Source organism: Tamandua tetradactyla, chromosome 1 (genome assembly GCF_023851605.1).
Source record: "Tamandua tetradactyla isolate mTamTet1 chromosome 1, mTamTet1.pri, whole genome shotgun sequence".
NCBI classification, from domain to species: domain Eukaryota; kingdom Metazoa; phylum Chordata; class Mammalia; order Pilosa; family Myrmecophagidae; genus Tamandua; species Tamandua tetradactyla.
In genome coordinates, this window is record NC_135327.1 from 61,231,416 (window position 1) to 61,254,444 (window position 23,029).

The 23,029-nt window shown below is 56.1% G+C and overlaps 1 protein-coding gene across 1 annotated transcript in view; it reads right to left on the reverse strand.

Moving 5' to 3' along the window:
• Positions 1-19,465, reverse strand: part of ZBTB46 (zinc finger and BTB domain containing 46) — a 59,800-nt gene extending 40,335 nt beyond the window's left edge. The window contains exon 1 of the mRNA XM_077117525.1: positions 19,416-19,465. The gene's annotated coding sequence lies outside the window, so the exon portion shown is untranslated. The remainder of the gene's footprint in view (positions 1-19,415) is intronic.
• Positions 19,466-23,029: the final 3,564 nt, after the last annotated feature.

Genomic DNA, 23,029 nt, shown 5'->3' on the forward strand with positions numbered 1-23,029 from the left:
GCTTCGGTTTTGAGTAGAGTTCTTATGAAACGGTTCAACCTCCACTTTGGCTTCCCAAACAAGTCGAGTTACGTTCCAGGCCATAGAGCCAAACTCGGAGATGGCTGAACCCAAGGGGCCAGGGCCAGGGCAGGATGTGTCCCCGCAAGCAGGGGGCCAGTGAGGCAGGGCAGGGACAACCCATGGGCCGCGGACGCTCCATCCCTGCTCAGTAAGCCTAAGCTCAAAGGCCAACAGCCATGTAGAATGGAATGATTTCTAAATGTTGGGTTAATTTCTTTTTTTTTTCTTTAATTAATAAAAATAAAAAATAAAAAAAAAAAAGGCCAACAGCCCCACATTACGGACTGTGGAGGCCAGGGTCACAGTCCTGGGCAGCGTCTCTGCCGCTCGCAGCCACCAGCAAGACAAGACACGCTCACTGCGCAGCCACCACACACTGCTCCATCATCCGTCCCCCCCTTCACGTGAGCGGACACGTTCTCAGCATCCAGGGCCTGGACCAGGTGGGTGTCAGGACGCTGACGACGAGCCCCAACACCCCCAGCCGGCCCCAAGCTCCCCCCACTCCCGCAGCAGGACACCTTCAGGAACCAGCAGCAACTCCACTTCTGCGAGGGCACTTTTAGTCATGCCACCTCCTTCATGGGCAGCCACACTTCATGGTGGCAGGCCTGGAGATACACATGAACCATAGAACCGAAGACTGCCGTGAACATGTTTTATTTGCTGCACTGTGGGTCCAGAGCATTAAAAGAGGGCGGCCAATGGATCTTTTTTCCTTCCCTTGTCCCTAAGGCCCTACAGGTACCAGGAGGAGGCTAGGTGCTGTGGAGAAGTGGAAGGCTGCACAGCAGGAACCTCAAATCCACAGGCTGCTGACGCCTGTGGGGTGGGAGGCACCTGCCCTGGAGAACCCCCTGCTGGCTGGGCTGGGGTCAAGGGGTGGGCAAGGGTGGGGCCAGGCCCCCCTCACCAGCTCCTCCCTCCCACACACCCCTCCTGAGTGTCCCCCTCCCAGGTCCCCTCCTGGCCCCGTTCCCGGCCCCCTCCGAGACCCCCTCCCGGACCTCCTCCAGGGCCCCCCTTCCAGCCCCCCTACTGGGCACATCAAAGGAAAGCCCAGCTCCACTTTGGAACACACCAAGGCTCCCAGCATGGCCACACGAACATCGTTCTCAAACATCAACTCAATTTCAGCTCACTTTTTCACCTTTAGGATTAAACTTAAAAAAAAAAAATCCTTCGAATGTAATCTAACAGACAAGTCACCATGTTGGCATTGGAACCACCAGCTATGCAGCTTCCTGGGAGGCCACACGGGGCATCAAAGGAGGGGCAGACGTTCACTGGACGGGAGACCACGTTTAACTCTACTAATCACAAAACCGCTCTTCATAATCATGTTACTAAAAGTTGGAAAATGGGTGTTATGAACAGACATGTCCCAAAGATAAATGAACAGGGAGACCTGGTTAGTTATCAGGAAAATACAAACAAAAACCGCAATGGGATTCCACTATTTACCCATTAGAACAATTAAAATTTAAAAGAACAACAACACCCAGCGTTGGTGAGGAGACGGTGCAACTGGTGGCCTGTGAAGCATCTCACAAGGCTCGACACTTGTGCCGGGACCCAGCACAAGAAATGGAAACCCACATCCCCACAAAGCCCCAAACAGCTGTGTCCCCCGCTTCAGGCATACTCGCCACAGTGTGGAAGAGCCCCAGCGCCTTAGCAGGAAGAAGCTGCACAGAGCGGGGCAGGTCTGAGCCCTGGACACTGCCTGCAGCAGAGGCTCCCTCAGGGCCAGCCTACCCACCCTCTCGGTCTCCACCTGTGCAGGTGTCACTTCCACACCATGACAGGGATGAAACACAAAGTAATTACGGTGAGTGAAAACGGCGAGGCAAAAAAGAGTCACGATTACCTTTATGTGAAATTCTAGAAAATACAAACTCCTCTGCAGGTGCGTGGGGCTGGGGCAGGGGTGGGGTGGGGTGGGGTGGGGTGGGGTGGGGTGGGGTGGGAGGGAGGGAAGGGCGACAGGGCACAGGAAGCATCGGTAGCAACGGCACCACGGCCAGGGCCTGCTGGTGGTTTCCCAGGCCACGCGAACCCTCCAGGTGTATCCTTAAGAAGGTATGTTCGCCCTGTGTGGCTTACACCTCAGGAAAGGTGACTGAAGCTTATTTTTGAAAACACTCTTGCTCAACTACAACCAGGTGCTCATCCATCGGAGGAGCTGACCCCTGCTCGAATGCAGAAGCACGTGGCACTCACCGACGCCGACCTTCCGCATAACAGGACTCAGTCGCTCCCTCATCCCTCCCCGCGCTCAACCTCACCCCAGGAAGCTGGTGCCCGACCCTGAGGGGTCCAGAGGCTTGTTATCCCCTGCAAACTTGGAGGCCAACATGCCAGCACTGCGAAAGCACTTTAAAGCTGAATTTCTGAACATCCTGTTATTTCTACCTGTGGTTGCATCTTACAAGATGATGTGAGCTCCTTTCTGGAGGTGTTCCAGAAGCTTCCCTGAGGTGGGGACACGTGGATCTCCACGTGTCCACCAAGTGCAGGCCTAACAGCCTCTAACCAGGCTGCCCAGCATCCCTGGGTGAGGACAGCACACCTGCAGCAGCACCCCAGCTCCCCACCACCACCTGCCCTGATCTCGCAGCAGTGCCCATTGTGCAGCCAAAGTCAGCCGGGATGGGGCTCAGGCCCAGGAGGAGGCCATAGGAGACAAGGGGTAACCCCGAGCTGAAGGAGGCCTGGGGGACCGGGGAGGGGACAGGTAGAGTGTCGAGGTGACACCACTCAGTGTGGCCACTGGCTCTGCGGAAGGCCCTGGGGCACCTGCACCAATCATGATGCATCAGTCATCTCAGCCCAGCCTCCTCATGAGATGCTGGCCACACACACGCCCAGACACTCCACCCTCGCCACCACCACTACCACCCCAGCCATGCCCGCCATGCCCAGAGGCTCTAGGGGCCGCTCCAGCGCTTTGAGGCCCCAGCCAGGGTGATATGAGGGCAGCTGGCAGAGGACGGACTGGGGAGTAGCCACACAAGGCCCTGGGCTCGGGTGCGGCCGAGTCATCTCGGAGGATACGTGACAAGCCCGCTCGCGGTGGACAGGAGGGTGGCAGAGGGAAGATCTGGGCCAGAAAAGGCTTGGCCAGGGATAGATGGGCGGGGCGGGTCCGAGGGAGCGTGGGGCAGGCCAGGGCACCGCAGCTGGAGCAAAGGCCCCGTGAGCCCATGCTTCTGCCACCCACTTCCTGAGCTTTATCCACTTTCCACAGGGAGGCTGGTCTGGGAGGATCTTCTCTCTGCCTTACCAGTGGGGGGTGGGGGGGGGGGCAGGGGAGGAGGCTCCTTTCTATGACCAAATCTAAGACACCTTGGCACGTGGCTCAAACCTGCTTCCCAGCCTGACTTGACTTCACTGCTGAGGCATGGATAGCAGGAGCGTGTTTCCAGGTCGGGATGCAGCTCCTCCTCCAGGAAGGCCCAGGTGTGCTCCCTGCTGTCTCCGATGCTCTGCCTGACTCCCAGGGTTGGAAGGTTCCCAAGGGCTGCATGTGATCTCTCAGCATACCCCAGGCACTCCACGTACCCCAAGGCCTTCCTCACATTAAACTTGCACCATTGTTGTAGCCAAGGCAGGCCAGTGCAGGCGGCCATTGGCAGGTGACGGAGGAGCAGGCAGCCGGTCTGCACTGTCCAGCCATGAAGAGCACAGGGTGTAACGCTGGTGATCCTCGAAAACAAGCTGCATCACACAGGCCAGACACAAGAAGAGTAACCACACGATTCCATCGTAAGCAAATTCACTGAGTCCGAAAGTAGACTAGAAGCTCGCAGGGCAGGGGGCAGGCGAGAAAGGGTGCTACTGCTTCACAGGCACAGGGTTTCTGTTGGGGGGCATGAGAAAGTTCTGGAAATAGTGAATATGTACTCCATGCCACTGAATCATACACTTAAAAACGGTTAAGGTGGTAAATCTTAATTTACACGTAATTTGCCACAATAAAAAAGAAGTAAAAAGAAAAAACCCAGCAGGGTTGAAATCTTACATTCTTAACTTGATAAATAGTTCAGAAACACCCTCATTATGCACTGATGAAGGTACAACAAGGATTTAATCAGAGGATTCCCAGTCCCAGGCCGTGGACGTGAGGCCGGGCCTGGCCAACCACACCCCAGCACCTGCTCTGAGGCCCCTGGGGTGGGGGGGCTCCTACCTGTTGTGTTGGGTGTGCAGCAGGTAGGCACAGCTGCAGGACGGAGCCCATGAGACAGAGACCACAAGGCGGAAACCACGGGATGGAGCCCATGGGAAAACCCACAGGACACAGCGAACATGGGACAGAGCCAACAGGATGGAGACCACGGGATAGGATGGAGCCCATGACAGAGCCCATGGGATAGAGCCCACGGGATAGGACAAGTCTGCATCCCACATCCTGACCACAGTTCACCGTGAAGTCACAGACAAAAGTGGCAGCATCAATTCCCTTTAAAATTCTGATTTTCTTTGGGAGAAGTCTGGTCAGCATGAGGGAAAAGGATGCCGATGACTGTCTGCCCTGGCCAGTGGGACTGGGACTGCTACCTGCAGCACGAACCAGCGGTGGGTGGCTCTCTACAGCCCTGTGACTCGAAGCTGATCTGCCCCACCCCTGCAGGTGTCCACCCATCCAACATTCATCAGTCCATCCGTCGCGGTGCTGCACCCCATCAACGCCAGTGCCCGGGAGAGCCAGGACGGCCCCTTCACATGTCTCAGTTGCATCTGTGCCGTGAAGGATCAAGTGACGAACAGTGGGCAGGCGGCTGGAAGGCGAGCGGCCCGGGAACTGTGTGCGTGGTGTGGGGCAGTGGGCACGTCCTCCACAGGCTGTGTGCCCCCCCTTACAAGCTGGGGGCCAGCTGAGCCTGGCCTTGCTGTGCAGCCCGAGGGCTCTTGGGAGCCGCCTCTGCACAGAAGGCCTCGCGCTGCCCCAGGCCGAAAAGGGGCCGAGACCACTGCCAGGAGGGGCTGGGCTGGGCACAGCGTCTGGGGCATCAGGGGAGCCCAGGCCAGGGCCTCAATGGCCTCCGGCCCACTGGTCACCCCGACAGAAATGACCCAAAGCGGCAACTCCCTCAAAGATATACTGGAGAGAAGTTAGGGACAACAGAGGAGCCGTGGCGCATGGAGAGAGGCCGCCCGGCGCCCAGGGCCCCACACTAAGGCCCAGGGCCTGGGAGGGGATGGGCGACCCCAAGGTTGCAGACCTGGCAAGCACCCTGCCCCTCAGCTTGAGGAGGAGTCCCAGGTGCCTGGGTGGGAGGGGGCAGCGAGGGGTCCTGAACCCGCCCACCTCAAGCCTGACCTCTCTCCACTCTTGCTACAGGAGCGCAGGGTTGCCCCTAGGGTCTCAGAACCCACGGGAGAGTGCAGCCATCCACAGGGCCACAGAGATGGGGTACAGGGGACACAGGGATGGAAAGGGACATGGTACCAGGGCGGGGGACATGGGGATAGGAGGAGGGGGTAGACACAGGACCGAGGCGGGGGACAGAGGTTGATGCGGGCTGGGGGCCTGGGCGGAGGGCGGTGGACACAGAGGCCTGAGCGGGGAACACGGGGCTGGCCCTCCGCAGGGCCTCTCACCTTTCCTCCACCACCCCATCCCCCAAAGCCCCCGCTGGTCCGAGCACCTGAGACTGCAGCAGGTTCCTGAGAGCCACCCTCTGCTGCTCTTTCCCTCCTCGGCCCCTGCAGAGCAGCTCCTTGGCTGGGACTCAGCCCTGGTGTCCCAGCTACCAGGAAGATTGACCTGGCGCTGCAGTCCCTCCCCTTCCTCCATGTTTCCTGGGCTCCCAGGCCAGGGGCAGGATGGGGGCCGGGAGGCTGATCGCCACATCTGTCCCTCAAAGGGGAGCAGGGTGGGGTGGGGTACAGGGGGGTGGGAAGCAGGGTGGGAGTGGGGTACAAGGTATTGGGATGCAGGGGGGTGGAGGGCAAGGGGAGTGGGGCGCAGGGGGGTGGTGCAGGGTGGGGTAGGGTACAGTGTGGGGTGGGATGCAGGGGAGGTGTACAGGGGGCTAGGGAGCAGGGCAGGGCTGGGGAGCAGGGCAGGGGTGGGGTGCAGGGGAGGTGGGGATCAGAGTGGGGGTGGTGCAGTGTGGAGTGGGGTTCAGTGGGGTGAAGGGCAGAGGAGGTGCAGGGGATACTGGGGAGCAGGGCAAGGGTGGGGATCAGGGTGGGGTGGGGTGCAGGGGGTGTGGGGATCAGGGTGGGGGTGATGCAGGGGGTTGGAGGGCAGGGGGTTGCAGTGGGGCCTGGGGAACAGGGCAGGGGTGGGGTGCAGGAGGGTGGGGATCAGGATGGGGGTGGTACAGAGTGGGGTGCAGGGGGGGTGGAGGGCAGGGGAGTGCAGGGGGGGGCTGGGGAGCAGGGGGGGCTGGAGTGCAAGGCATCCCAGCAATGGCACATCTGTTTCCCATTACAAACCAGAATACAAGGCCAGAGCTCTGAGCCCATGGGCTGGCTCTGGGCTCCAGGCACCCACGTCCAGCCGATGCCGGCAGGCAACCCTCGTGCTGCACACAGAGCCAGGCACAGCTAGTGGGAGAACTGGAAAGGAGTCCCACTTCCACACGCAGTTGCTTCCCGAAAGGACCGAGCCCCACATGTCCAGACCAGGTCCGTGAGGACACAATAACCTCTGGCCATGGACAGTGGGTAGCAGCGGGCAGTGGGCGGACAGCAGGCGGGCAGCGGGTAGGCAACAGGCAGGCAGCTGGCGGGCAGCAGAGGGGCAGCGGGCGGGCAGCAGGGGGGCAGCGGGCAGGCAGTGAGAGGGCAGTGGGTGGGCAGCGAGAGGGCAGTGGGCAGCGGGCAGGCAGTGCGCGGGCCAGACGCCCCCACAGTGGTAGCTTCCACAGGACACGGTAAAAAGCCTGGTGACGGGCACTGGGGCAACAGTGCAGCACTGGCCACAGCTCGTGCCCTGGAAATGGACTCTTCAAAGCCACTGAAGTGGAAGATGCTGAGTTACACGTATGCTACCACAATAAAAAGTTTTTAAAATTATTCCTATGGGAAAATGGGTAAAACTGAAGTAAAGTTCATGACTCCAAACAAACTGAGAAGCATTAAAATGCAAATCAAAACCACAATGAGATATCATCTCACACCCACCAGAATGGCCATTATCAACAAAACAGAAAATGACAAGTGCTGGAGAGGATGCGGAGAAAGAGGCACACTTATCCACTGTTGGTGGGAATGTCAAAGGGTGCAACCACTGTGGAAGGCAGTTTGGCGGTTCCTCAAAAAGCTGAATATAGAATTGCCATACGACCCAGCAATACCATTGCTAGGTATCTACTCAAAGGACTTAAGGGCAAAGACACAAACGGACATTTGCACACCAATGTTTATAGCAGCATTATTTACAATTGCAAAGAGATGGAAACAGCCAAAATCTCCATCAACAGAAGAGTGGCTAAACAAACTGTGGTATATACATACGATGGAATATTATGCAGCTTTAAGACAAGATAAACTTATGAACCATGTAATAACATGGATGGACCTAGAGAATATTATGCTGAGTGAATCCAGCCAAAAACTAAAGGACAAATACTGTATGGTCCCACTGATGTGAACGGACATTCGAGAATAAACTTGGAATATGTCATTGGTAACAGAGTTCAGCAGGAGTTAGAAACAGGGTAAGACAATGGGTAATTGAAGCTGAAGGGATACAGACTGTGCAACAGGACTAGATACAAAAACTCAAAAATGGACAGCACAATAATACCTAATTGTAAAGTAATCATGTTAAAACACTGAATGAAGCTGCATCTGAGCTATAGGTTTTTGTTTTGTTTTGTGTTGTTTTGCTTTGATTTTACTATTATTACTTTTATTTTTTTCTCTATATTAACATTCTATATCTTTTTCGGTTATGTTGCTAGTTCTTCTAAACCAATGCAAATGTACTAAGAAATGATGATCATGCAGCTATGTGATGATGTTAAGAATTAATGATTGCATGTGTAGAATGGTATGATCTCTAAATGTTGGGTTAATTTCTTTTTTTCTGTTAATTAAAAAAAAAAAAAAAAGAGAAGGGATAATTGGAGATGAAGGGATACAGACTGTACAACGGGACTGGATATAAAAACTCAGAAATGGACAGCACAATACTACCCAATTGTAATGCAATTATGTTAAAACACTGAATGAAGCTGCATGTGAGGTATAGGTTTTTTGTTTTTGTTTTTTTTGTTTTTTTTTTCTTTCTATTATTGTTTTAATTCTTATTCTGTTGTCTTTTTATTTCTTTTTCTAAATCGATGCAAATGTACTAAGAAATGATGAATATGCAACTATGTGATGTTATTAAGAATTACTGATTGTACATGTACATTGAAATGATTTCTAATTGTTTTGTTAATTCTTTTTTTAATTAATAAAAAAAAAAAAAAAAAAAAAAAAGAGAAAAATATGGAACTATTATTAAACTTTCTCATCTGGAAAACTCCAGGTACCCTCTCAACCACTGGGGACTCCCCCCAAATGGGCCAAGCCCTAGATTTTAAGACTTGCCCTTATAAAACTTATTTTTCTAGGGGAGAACCTCAGACAACTCATAATGAGACCTAAGAGTTGCTTCCAGGAAACCTCTTCTGTTACTCAGATGTGGCCTCTCTCTCTCTCTAAGCCCAGCTCTGCAAGGAAAATCATTATCCTCCTATGTGAGATATAACATCCAGGGGTGAAAGTCTCCCTGACAACATGGGACCTGAACCCCAGAGATGAGCCTGGCCCTGGTACCATGAGATCGACAATGACTTCCTAACCAAAAGGGGAAAAAGAAGAGTAATAAAAAAAGCATCAGTGGCCAAGAGAGATCAAACGGAGTCAAGAGGCTACTTGAGGCTGCTCTTATGCAAGCTTCAGTTAGATAGTGCTAATGGCCATGGTTTACTAAACCCAACCAACATCACTCCTATTGACTCTTAAGAACACCTAGGGCTCAAACTGAGACTCTATAAAGGTTTCATGCACTAGGTTTGCCTTCCTGGAACGGTTGCCTTCCCCTAATTCCCAGAGGGTTCCTAGGTCTGATAAATCCTGAAACCCAGAGGGACCAGCCTCTCCAGGATTGTCAATTAATCACATCCCCATATCCTTTAGTGTGGACACCCCTTCTCAACATGAAAAAGTCAGAACAGGCATTGTCCAAAGATCCCTATAGATTGGGAGATGGCTCAAAGGAGAAGGAGGAGATATAATAGAGAAAATGGAATTCAATAAACGAGTATGACTGCTAAGCCAATATATTAACATTCCTTCCAGCCACTAGTGTTTTGGAGCAGCTGGAAGGAAGCTGAGATGGTGGAATGGTCGCCCACAACAAACTCTGGAGTCTGTTCTGTAGCTATCTACTGGAGTGTGCTTAGAAAACTATTGCTTTTTCTTTGCTTTCTTTGTATATATGCTATATTTCGCAATGGAAAATGTGTTTTGTTTTGCTTTGTTGTGGGGGAGGTGTATGGTCCAGGAAGCGAAGTGTTTACTTTTTAATACTCCAGCAGGGAGACGGAGGGGAGAAGGTGCTGAAGAAGAGCAGAGCACGGAGGTCGGCTGCAGCCTGTTGACAGGACACTGTCTCTACTTCCTTTACGTCCTATACTTTCAAAATAAGTAAACAAAGTGGCCTAGCCTTCCCACTGTGGCCTGCATGTCTTAAGGGCTGCCCTGAGAAGCAATGTGTGATCCATGGCGCCCTGCAAGGAGGAGACGCAGCCAGCCCTGCACTGCAGCCCTGGCCTTCCCAGGGCCGGTGAACAGGCAGGGCCTGCAGCACCCACATCCACGTGTCCCATAGCTCTTGTTGCACAGACGCTCATTGCTGTCTCTGTGCTGTGTTCCCTGCACACCTGCTAGGTGATGACAGTGAGCACAAGGGCTAAAGCGTTCTGCACACAGCCAAGTTCTCCACCTTTCGTCACGACAGTCCAAGGGTCGCTCACCTGCTTTTCCCCATGTCTACTGTGCACTGATGACATTGTTCAGAGACGGGCTGCAGCCTGGTGGGCTAGGGACACATGTGCGATCGGCAGCAGAGTGCGGGTCCAACAAGCAGGCAGCACCTCTGCCCAGAGCTGCCCCCCGTCCCTCCCTTGCATCCAGGCTACCTCCTGCCCACCTGCCTCAAGTGCACCCAGCCCAACCTGCATGTGCTCCTAAGAGCACGACAACAGCGGCTGCAGTCAAAGGGCCTGGAGAAGGGCACACAGGGCACACAGGCTGCAGCATGCTGGCTATTCAGAGTGGTGCCCCATCCCGTCATGAGTCTGGGGCAAGGGGCCCACAAGGTACAGAGAGAGGAGCTGCTCTGTAACCAGGTGGGTTCCACCCAAAGCCCCCAGGAAAGTCCGTAGCTCCAAGCACAAGTCTAGATGCTCGCCACGCAATGAGTATAAAAAGGCAGGCCACAAGCAAGTGTCTCTTTGAGGGCATGCAGTGCACAGGGAAGTCAAAAAGGCGATGCCCTGACCTGCCCAGCCTCCAAACAGCACTGCCCTCTGAAGGAAGAGGGAGCTGGACCCAAGCATGACAACACTGACAGCCACAGGCGAGAGGTGTGTCAGACAGAGGGCGTGGCTCTCCACGCTGACCCGTCCTGAAACCCTTTCTCAGGCATGCATGTGCACACACAACACACATGCTCAAACATGTACATGCATGCAGACACACACGTGCACATGCATGCAGACACGAGCAGTGCACACTCACACACATGGACATGCACAGATTCAGACACATGCGCATGCAGACACAAGTACATACACGTGCACACACAGACATGTGTATACACATGTGTGCACATGCAGACCCTGGACATCTGGGTGCTGTGAACGCCCACAGCTCTGACCATTGTGCAGTCTCTGCTTCTGCTACTGGACTTGGCCTCGTGGCGCCTGTGGCGCAGCAGGGCAGGCGTGACCAGGCAGTGGGCACAACCCTCCCTGAGCCCCAAGGTCATGGCATGTGGAATTTCTACTTCGCTGAAAAAAGCAAAAAGCAAGAGTGATCAGGAAATGAGGTTGGGGGTGGGGGGCAAAGGAGTAAAGGATACTGCTTTTCAACACCCCAAAACATTTACTATGTTGTCCAGTTAAACTCAGCAAGCAGTTGTTAAACTGAATGAAAGGGTCACCCAGGAGCAGCAGCACCTTTTCAACTTCCCATTCTTATCTCATCCTGTCAACAACATAAGAAAAATCTAGGAACGTCAAAGCACGTTCAAAACCAAATGCCACTTTGTTGCATGGGCCAGATGTACCAGCCTGGGATGCGGTTCTTCAGACCAATGGCAGATGACTCTGCTAATGATTTCTGGAGAGTCCTTCAGAACACCCTAAGGTTATAGGGAAAGAATATTCAGACAAGGTAAAATAAATGCACTGAACTAGTATTGACAGGTGTTTCTCTGTCTCTAGGGGCAACCAAAAATAACCATACCTTCATGGAAAAACCTGCCAAGGTCCTACTAATGGAGTTACTCACGTATTAGCAAAAATGACAATATATAATAAACAGGATCACTTTAAATGCTGTTTAGAACTACTTAAAGTACAAAGAGAGACATTAATTCTAAACTGTTTCCTTCACTTTAGTTAAGGACACTAGCTTTCATTTAATAAGCACCCATGCGGTTTTAAATATACTAGCTTCTTGCAGAAAAAAAATTTTTAATCTACAAATGGACACAGTTAGTTAGTTCAAATCACAGCAAACAGCACTTCACAACATTACTGAAAACTCTCAAAATATAAGCAGATTCTGCAGCCTGTCCTCAAACACTGATTAACAAGGAAAATCTAGTCACTCCTCAGCACACTGCAAGAACTTACATATTTGAACTTTCTTTTACCTTATAAAGTTTTTACAGAAAAAATTACCACCTAGAAATTTTTTTCAACAGTGAATTCTTACTTTAAATATTTTAGAAACTGATAAAGAAAGTGCTATAGAACTAATATGTAAAACAGGTAGAAAACTTTAAATGTCACTTAAAATGCCAGCCAGGCAAGACTGATGGTGGTTTCAGGTGGGACTGAAGGGTGGGCAGGAGAGAACAAATAAGAGAATGAGCCCAGTCCTTCTGCACCTGGACACCTGGAACAATCCCACAAAACATTTATCAGTGGTGCCTTTTTGTGCAGTGTGACATGGCCCCAAGTGAGAATTTGTTGAAAGCTTAGGTAACTCTTTCCAGAAAAAAATTCAGGCGTGCACACGTACAAAATGTGGCAGGACGTGAGGGGCTTCAGGATCCCCCAGCAGAATAGTGCTAAGGATCCGCAGTGGCAGGTCGAAGGCAGAAGCAGGCAGGCAGTACTGGGTACCGAAACCCGAGGACGGCACTGAAGGTGAGCCAGGAACTCTGGGCCACGACAAAAATAACAACGAACCACACATTCCCAGAACTATTTTTTTCTTTAAACTTTGTGTCCATGGTTTAACTTCAGGTTCACTATGTGTGTCATGCAGTTCCACGGATTTTTAATAAATCCTTATTCTAGTAATTTGTTTAGTTAGTAATTCTGTTTATCAACCTAGAATTTCCCCTTTTAACTACATTCAAATATATAAATTCAGTGCTGTTAATTATGTTCACAATGTCTTGCTACCATCACTACCATCCCAAACTTATTTTGAAATTTCAAACTTACAGGACAGTTGCAAAAATAATACAAAACTTGAACAGAGAACTCCAACGATACCCCCCACCTAGATACTCAGCTACCAATTTTAACAATCTGCCACATCGTTCTATCCATCCCTCCACCCATCCACCTGTCCATCATCCACTAATCCACTGTTCATGTCCATCCATTCACCCATTCAACCATCTGTCTGCCATTCATCTACCCATCCATCCATCCACCAACCATCTATCCATCCGTCCATCTGTCCAACCATCTATTCATCCATCCACCCATCCGTCCACCAATCCACCTGTTCGTCCATCTGTCTGTTGATCTATCCACCCACCCTTCCACCCATCCATCCGTCTATCCATCTATCCATACATACATCTGCTCCAATTTTAACAACTTGTCACATCATTCTATCCATCCCTCCACCCATCCACCTGTCCATCATCTACCAATCCACTGTTCATCTGTCCATCCATCCACCCATTCAACCGTCTGTCTGTCATTCATCTACCTATCCATCCGTCCATCTGTCCAACCATCTATTCATCCATCCACCCATCCACCTATTCATCTATCCATCCATCCATCCATCCATCCACCAATCCACCTGCTCATCCATCTGTCTGTTCATCTATCCACCCACCCTTCCACCCATCCATCCATCTGTCTATCCATCTATCCATCCATCCATCTGCTCATCCATCCATTCGCCTGTCCATCTATCCACCCACCCATTCATCCATCCATCCAACTGTCCATCCATCCACCCTTTCATCTGTTCATCCATCCATCCGTCTGTCCGTCTATCCACCCATCCATTCAGCTATCCATCTGTTCACCTACCCACACATCTAACCACTCGTCCATCCATCCGCCTGTCCATCCACCCACCCATTCACCCATCCATCTGTCTATCCATCCACCCATCCACCTGTTCATCCACCCATCTGTCCATCTATCCATGCATCTATCCATCCATCCATCCACCCACCCATTCACCCATTCATCCATCCATGTACTCATCCATCTACCCACCCACCCATCCATCCACCTCTCCACCTGTCCATCCATCCACCTGTCCATCCATCTATCCGTCTGTGTGTCCATCCATCTACCCACCCACCATCCATTCACCCACCCATCTGTCCATTTGTCCATCCATCCACCCATCCATCCACCCATCCACTCATCTATCCGTCCATATGCCTGTCCATCCATCTACCCACTCATCCATCCACCCATTTGCCCATCCATCCATCTGTCCATCTATCCATGCACTCACCCACCCATCCATCTCTCTGTCCATCTGTTCATCCATTCATTGAACTCACCCACCCATCCACGTGTCCATACATCTGTCTATTCACCCACCAATCATCCATCTAGCTGTCCATCCACCCACCCATCCATCTGTCCATCCATTCTATCCATCTACCCACCCATCCACCTGTCTGTCCATCTGTCCATCCATCCACCCATCTATCCATCCACCTGTCCATCTATCCACCCACCCATCCACCTGCCCATCTGTCCACCCACCCATCCCCCTATCCCCAGAATAATTCTGTTCTTTCCTGCTCCCTCTTCCTTGCTCCTGTTTTTACCATGACTGTCACCCTTACAGCCCACTTGGATGCACCCGTGATCTGTGATTTTATATTTAGTGAAAGGGATGTGACCCAAACATTCAGCTCTTCTACCAGGCTGGCCTAACATGGATGATCAGATTATACTTGAAAACCGAGGTTTTAAATGCAGAGGCAGACTTTAGGCTGCCAGTGGCTCCTTCGAGGCCAAAGCTGGAAGCCTCACTTCTGCATGTGAGTCCAGAGCCATGATCTGGAGCTCGGGAGAGTTCCTGTGGCACACAGGAGGAACACCCTGCAGTGAGAAGATGTAGCACTGACCGCCAGCCCTGCCTGAGACCTGCAGCACCGCCCTCCACACTAGGGTTTTGCCTCTTGAAACGTGCTAACCTGGTTCTGCACTGTCCCAACAGAAGGCCATGGCCACTCCCACGTGTCACTGTGTGAAACGGGATGGGATGGGGAAACAGAGTAAAATGACTTCAGCATTCAGAAAGTGCAAGAAAGAGGGCAACGACGTTCTCCTTAAGGACTTCGGCAAGTATCCAATGCACAGCAGGCATCGGAGGCACCGTCCTTCCTGTCCACATAGACCCTGCCCACTCCCCGGCTTACTCCTTCCTCCCGCCACTGCAGAGTCCACCATGGGTTCCCAGCCCTTGCCCACACTCTCCTGGCGTCTCACCTGCAACTGTGGACCCCTTTCCTCAGTCCTGCACCCCCACCAGAAGACCCTCATCCCTCCCTAGCCTCTCCTCTGCAGGTTGATTCCCGAAGGGTGTCTGTCTGTCCCTCCTGGGCCACACACCCCAGCAACCAGTCCTCACATCCCTGTAAGAGGCACTGCAGTGTCTAAGCGCGGGGCCGATGGCGGAGTGAGTTCAGAGAGGGCCACCGAGAAGGGGCTGCTCAGCAGGGTGGGGGTGCTCCTCCGGGGGGGGGTCACCATCTGCTGCCCACCCCGCAGGCTCAGCCCCAGAGACTCGCAGGCACAGCTGCACCCACTCGCCACCCCCACCTGGCGGCCACTGAAAGTTGGGTGCTGGCCACTCCCTGCCAGAGCAGCTCTGAGGCCTCGACACCTGCAGGTGCTCAGGCGCAGCCCCAGCAGAGTCTCCTACCCACACCACACTGCGTGGGCTCCGTGGGCCACGCGGCACAGGAGGGTGCGGGCCGCAGGATGAACAGAAGGCAGCTGAGAAAAACAGAAGTATCTTACAACCAAAAAGCGGATCCCACACCAGCAAAGGGCTGCTGTTTATGTCCACATTGTACATAAATAAAACAACTTTTAAAAAATCAGTCTTGGGGGTACAAGGGTGGTTCAGTGGTAGCATTCTCGCCTGCCATGCGGGAGACCGGGGTTCGATTCCTGGTCTATGTACTTCCCCAAAAAATAAACAAACAAAAATTCAACAAATGGTACTGCAATAATGTGATACTCACATGGAAAAATAATAAAATGTGACTCCACCAAGCACAATACAAAAAAAAAAAAAAATCAACCATCCGCACACAGAACAGTCTTTTGATTTTATTGTCATAGATGCTGAGCCATTAGCAATGCAAAGACTGCCGTCTGCTTGACCGACAGCTGGGAGAGGCCAAGCAGCTCCTCACGGGCCACGCAGGTCACTGGTGGCTTGTGGGCAAGACAGTGCGAGGACACGGGGACAAAGGCTTCAGAACACTAGGCTGAAGCCGCAGTTCCTTCTCCTGCCCCTCCATGGCCGCCTATCCCCAATGCCTCCCCAGAGGCATCCTGCTCCCGGACGCACCAAGGTGGAAGTCAGAGGACAATTCGCCTGCCCAAGCTGGCTGGACGCCTGCAGGGTCCAGCTGCAGGGCCAGTGCCGGGGGCAGGGGGAGTCTGTGGGGACTGACCCCCTTCCCAGCCAGCCTGCACCCCACCTGCCTCTCACTTTTGGGGCTGCTTCTTGTCCATACAGGTCACATCAGAAGTTCCTTGTGCTCTCCACTGACTAGTCCCCAAAGACCCCCAGCCTCTCCTCTTTAACTCTGCACCCCTAATTTGGCCGAAACGGTGGTACCTGAAGGGCCTACTGCCATGAGTAAGTAACTCTGGGAGCATCTCCAATACGTCTCAAAACACACATCTGTCAAAACGCAAAAGCTCTGTAAATGCTGGTGGGAAATATCCTAATGTTTCTCAATTTTCTATAGACTTTGCATTTAAAAATACCTAAGAAAGTGACTTCTAAATAACATTTAAAAATACCTACCTAGCAATCCTCAATCTAAATAACAATTAGGCGGCACTGTGATATATATTCAACCAATTGAGAGAAAACTCTTTCATAAATCATACCTAGGGCCAAAAGTGTCGGCCGTGCTCGTTCTAACCCTTTAATAGGCTTTTTTAGTCTGCTAGTTCATTAGAAAAAGTTACTTTTCTTTTTCACGTTTCCATCCACAGACGGTACCCTAAGATGTACAGTTGCTACCAACACAGTCTGAAGCCTGTGGGCGTGGGCGGGGCCAGCGCGTTTCAACTCCAGCAGCAGAAGGAAGAGGGGACACCTCTGGTAAAGACCCCTCACACCTGGAAGTAGCCACACCAAGCCAGGGCTGCCCGCGGAAGATAGGGCCCCTGTGAGGACAAGGAAGCCACAGCTGGGCGCCGGTTGTGGCCTCCTCCATGACCCTTCTCGCATGCATGTATCCTGTGAGCCGTGCCTCCAGGCTCACCTGTGGCGCCAGAGGAACTGGGGGCATTAGATCCCGCCAATCCCCCATCATCTGACAGACTTGAAGGTGAGCCTGTCCCAGGAAACAGAGGAGCAAGCCTGCAGCCCGGTGAGGTCGTGAGGTGGAGGCTGCTGCCTCAGGACACAGGGGACGGTCCTGGACTCGCCACCCTTGCCCAGCAGCCAAACCATGTAGCCACCAGGCCCCGGGGCAGCTGACCTGGTCCTCGGCTCTTGGGGCCGCTAGGAACACCTCCGGTGGAGAACAAAGCATCGCGGCTGTTCTGCTGCCCCAGAAACACGGACCACAGGGACAGAGTGGCCCAATTTCCCTTAATTCCAAAAACCCAACATGAGGACAAGGTTGGAAAGTTTGTGGAGACAGTTTAATTCTGTTGAAGAGTACTTGTGACTGGCCTGTCATCTGACAATAACCAGAACTGGGGGATGTGGCAGAGCTGCCCAGCGCCCAGGGTGTCACCGGGGGTGCATGGGATATCTCCAGGGGCAACGGGGCAGCCTGCGCCTGGGGGTAACCAGAGTGGGTACCGGGAACATCCAGGGAACAGGTTCCCCTGCAGGCAACACAGTCAGTCCATCCCAAAGGCCTGGGCACAAAGGCACAACTTCTCTTCATGCACAAAAGAGCTCAAACTACACAGAAACTACCCCATGGAACTCAAACAAAATCTTTACATCCAGGCTTGATAAAATATCATCTCTGAATAGGCCTATAAGAAAAGCTAAAATTTCTGAGTATTCCAAAGTGAGCACATTCCACCCTCTCTCTGTTATGATAAAAACAGTGCAATCAATCCTCCACCCCTTCTGCCTGTAGATAAAGGATGTGAAACAACTACGGATTGACACAGGACGCCCGATTTAGGTTCCCGTTTAAAGGTGCAGCCATTCCGCCTACGGAAACCCCTCACCTGCAGCCACGAAGCTGGGGTGACAGTTTTCAGCTCAAAATTAATCGTACCCTGAAATATGCCAAATGAATGAAAGCTATTATAATAAAATACTACTGTTTACTTTATTGTTCCTGGGAAAAGCCTTGTGGGGGAAAAAAATTGTATTGATGGACAAACTCTTTTCCACTCTTCTAGAGGATGCGTGCACAGCCCGCAGCGGAGCAGCCCCGGGAACCCGCGCGCGGGGCTAGACCGGGCCGAGCACTTCCCGGGGGCGTCGGATGGAAAAGATGACGGGAGAGAGACGATCAGCTGCGCCACTCCCCACACAGGTGCGTGCGCCCAGCCTTCTGCGAAACGCGGTTCTGACTGAGCATTTCTTTACCCAACGCTGGGAACGAGCTAGCCCCCGGAATCCCTGCCACCCGCCGAGGTTGCGGCACAGAAAGCGAGAGGAAATTCGCGGAGAAGCTCAGTCAAACTTTCTTTTGTTTGTATTTCCTCGGGGTCAGACGATATCTGCTCTCCTGCGCGCCACTGTGCCCAGGCTCCCGGAGGGGCCTGTGGCGCGGGGTCTATCCACCCACGCGGACCCCAGCCCGCCGGCGCGCCCCTCCTCTGGCCGCGCACAGTCCCCATTTGCCACCAGAACTGAGCTGTCAGCGCGGCTCGGGCCACTCCGGGCCTCTGACATGTCTACTTACGAGAAACAAAGACGCGGCTCGCCGCGGACCCCGCTCCGCGCACCCCGTGGGCCGCTCGGCACCCCGCTTCCTGCGCGCGCCAGCCCCTCGGCCACCCCGGCCCCGCCCGGCGCCCCGGCGCCCAGCCGCCCCTGTCCAGCCGGCACTAAAATGGAGGCGAGGCCGGGCGACCGGCGCCCGGCTGCGGGGGAGACAATGGCCCCCCAGGCTCGGCCGGGGCGCGGGGAGCCTGCCGCGGCCCCCGCCCGCAGTTCTGACTCTTGGCAAACTCGGCGCGCGGGCGGCTCCGGGAGCGGCGCGGGCGGGGGACGCGCGGGCGGTTGCGGGCGGGGGGCGCGGGACGCCCCCGCGCCGCTCCCGGGGCTGGGCGTTGACGCAGCAGAAATTACCGGCTGGAAAATTCCCCTTTCGGAGGTGACGCCGGAGGGACCGCGGCGCCGGGTAACGAGGGGCGCGGGGCAGCCCCGCCGCCGGCCGCCTCCGCGCGCAGCCCCGGGGGACCCCGCGCCGCCTCGCTGCTGCGCCCGCGCGCCCGGGACCTGGGGACCCGGCGGGGGCCGATCCGGGGTCGCCGCCGCCGCCGCCCCCGTCCCACAGCTAGCGCGCCGGACGCCGCCGGGAGGGCGCCCCCGCGGGGCGGGGCGCGGCGCGGTGCGGAGGGCCGGGGGACCGCGCGGGGGCGCGCCCACTCGGGCCATTCCCGAACCCGGCCCCGGCCCCAGCCGGGCCGCGCGGACAATGAGCCGGCGCCGCTTACCTGTGACCCCATGGGGCGCGGGCGGAGGCGCGCGGGCGGGCGGCCGCAGGGCCGACGCCGGTGGTCGCCGCCGCTGCCGGCCGAGCGCGGCGTCCGAGCGGGTCGGAGCTGCGCTCTGGCCTCGGTCGCTAGTCTGTCCGTCCGGCCGGCCCGCCGTCCGTCCGTCCGGCCGGCGCGCGCCCCCGCGCCCGCTCCAACCCCGCGGACCCGCCGCGCGCGCGCGCGCGCCCCGCCCGCGGACCCTGACCCCGCCCCCAAGCGCGCGCCCGGCCGCTCCTGATTGGCCCGCACCGCGCCCCGGCCGCGGCCACCGCCCCGGGCCCCGCCCCCCAGGCCCGACCGCCGGCCCCGCCCCCGCTCGGCCCCCGGCGCCCAACACAGGCTGGGGGGCCGCGGGCTAGGGTCGGTGTTACCCCCCCCACCCGCGGCGGCCGGACAGCGGAAGTGAGGGCTGGAGCTCGCTGGGCATTGTGGGAAGCCCCCTCCCCTGGGCCGGCGGGGCGACGGGGGCGGCTCTGCGGGGGTCCCCCGGCCCGGAGTCCCCTTCCCGTGGAGACGCGGGCCGTGCTGGGGCGAGCGGCCCGGAGGTCGCCCAGGGAAGAGAGGGGCGGGGGCGGGGGCATCCCCTCCCCTACGTCGACCGCGGACCCCGACCTCGCCCGAGAGCCTGGGCGGCGGGGGCGCGCGTGTCCCCGAGCTGTACGCTCTCTCCACCCACGTCGTGCCGGGCGCGTCTCGCCAACTTCGCGACGTCCCGGCCTTCGCACCCGCGGGACAGAACCCAGGTGCTCTTTCTGCGCGCGTGGCGCGCGGGAACCGTGAGCCGTCCGGGCCTGGGCATCGCGCGCTCCCGACGTCGGTCCACGTCGGCGGGCTGCGGGGCGAGGCGCATTTCGGGGCAAGGCGCATCTCGCGGCTTAGGGCCACTGGCACTCGGGCTTGGCCCGCTAGGAGCGCGGGCGGCCGCGCCGGTCCTTCCCTTCGCGTCGCCCGCCCTGTGGGGCGGGGGCGACCAGGGAGTGGCCTGGGTCTGCCCGGCGCTCCCCGACGCGCTATCGTCGGGGGTGCGTGCCAGAGCCACAAGCCAGTGCGGTCGGGCCGCCTGGGCTGGCCCCCACCCCTGAGGGCCCAGGGTGACCCGGGCAGTCCTGTCCGCGCGTCCCTTCTCGCCCCCGTTGCCCCAGACTAGAGTGGGGTGGGGGCGGGACGGAAAGCGCGGCCCCGCATTCCTGGGCGGTCTGCGCGGGGCAAAAGCCGCCTCGCTTCCTCCCTCGGGAGTGGCGGCGGGAAGGGAGGTGAGCGGGTGGCCGGCCGGTCGGAGGGGGAGGCGCCCGGCGGCGCTCGCGGGCCCGCGCCGCCGCATTCTTGGGGAGGTGGGAGGCGGCCACACGGGCTTTCACAGGATGTGTAAGGAGGCATTCACGGGCTGCGGCGCAGGCAGGCCGCGGGAATTCTCTCTGGGCAGCAGGGGCGGCCGTCGGGCCACCAGTCATGAAAGACTTGGAGTCTCCCGCGTACCCGCAGCACCTGGAGAATGCTGCAGGGAGGCTCCCATCCCTTCACGGGCCAGAAGCCACTGTGCCCAACTTGCCTTCCTGGTCACCCTTGGGTCACATTTGGTCCTCGAGGGTAGGGGCCTGGGGTGCTGCCGGTCAGATCTGGTGTCTCTAGGCTTCTGGGGGGATCTGGTGACGGCAGTGCCTCCCCGTTTGAGAAGTGTCGGGGGTGCTGTCTGCCAGGTGGACCCTGCCACACCCCTGGTTTGCCTCTCTAGAGTTCAGTTGTGACCCAGGAGGAAAAGAGTCCTGGGGTGACTGTCCACTGCCCTTGCACATGCCAGAGTACACGGTGTGTGCCCTGCAACTGCTCAAAAAGCTCTGCTGTGAGAAGTAAGCCTTGGTGGGCTACAGCAGCCACAAACCGATTTGGGGAATCTGAGGTCTGGCTAGAAAACCTTGTCAAGTTCTGGAAGATCGAGGCAGAGGCCTCTAGGACGAAGGCCCTGGAGTCTCTTAGTGCTTGCTCATCTGGGAGCCAGGTTCCTTCTCCCAGGGCCCCACCCTGCCAGCGACTGGGGACCAATGTGCTCTTCTTCTCTGCTCCGAGAACCTAGAGGAGGAGAGCAACATGAAGACGGAACTGATTCACCAAAAAGGAAGAAGCAAGAACAATCCCACAAACACAGGTGCCAGCCTGATCAAACCAAGCCTAGATCCCATCTGTCTGCAGTCAGTTGCTGTTCTGTGAGCTAACCAACCCCTTTGCCATTTTAAGAGAAAGGCAGGCAGGGCTGGAGAGGAGGAGACCATGGAGCTGGAGCCCCTCTCCATGCCAGGGCCCAGCCCCAGGTGGTGCTGGGGGCGGTGCCAGCACCGGACACATGTGGCAGACGCCAGACTCCTCTTTTCCTGGGGTCCCCTGAACCCCAGGCAGGCGGCACTCCCTGCAGCTCACCGTGATTGCTCGGACCCTGGCTGCTGGCCCCAGCTGACCTTGCACAGAGACATAGGCGTCCTTGTGGGGGTCCTTCTACCCTGGGGACAGGTGGGCACCAGGCAAGAATCAAGGGGTGTGGGGTTGGGCCCTATAGCACTCTGACCAGGACCCTGACATCCAGGGTCGGTTCCTGGGTGTCGGGGAGAGTCCTGGGGGAGGCTTCTGTCCTCTGAGACCTGAGATAAGCTGGGCGCAGTATGGGCCCTGCTAAGGTCAGCAAACCAGCAAAGCCAGGCAACTGGTCAGTATGGGTCTGCATTCCAGAAAGTCACCCCCGGCCACACCAGCCACATGTGCAAACATGGCTGGACCAGCCCAAGGGTCACCCCAGGGCCTGTGGGGGTCCAGGAGGTCTAGAGAGAAAGAGCAACAATAGGGCCCAGGCTCAGGGACCTCAGTGCAGGCCTGGGAGGTCACAGCCACAGCAGTCCCCACATAGGCACCCCTTGTGCCCACACACTCCCCGTGACCTGGCATGACAGGATGCCTTCGGGGCAGATGGGAGCCACAGGTGTGAGCCCCACGGCAGTCCCTGAATTGAGGCCTCCATCCCGGGAGCTCATGCCAGCCAATCACCTGTCCACCTGCCCGCTGTGCCCCTAGGGTGGCACTGAAGCCCATGGGCAAGGAGCTGTCCCCCATCTTCACAGCACTGCTCTTGAGGGACAACTTTGGGGGCAGAACAGGAAAGGACGCAAAGTAGCTCTTCAGTCTCCTTTCCCCCTGGCCATGGGGTGACCCCCAGGGCCAGCGCTGTCGCCCCCACCCCCAGCAGACTCTCTTTGGTGGTTACAACCTCTGGTCCAGGAGTCTGCCCTTTATTCTCAGCCAGTGGTGTCCCTCATTTGTCCCCATGGCAATGGCCCTGGGAGTCCAGCCCCTCCCAGGACCTGCCCCGAACCAGTCCCTATCCTGCCAGAGCCTCCGCAGGGAGCCCGGGGAGGGAGGCTCGGCAGAGCCAGTGGCCCCCAGGCATGCTTGGGCTGCCCAGGGCACCGCCCACCAGCCATCATGCCAGCCCGCAGGTGGCCATGGAACTGGGGGCCCCTGAGGCGGGAGCAGGTAGAGCGTGACCCCCTACTCTGAGACCACCCCTCCAGGGTGGCTGCCTGACCGGG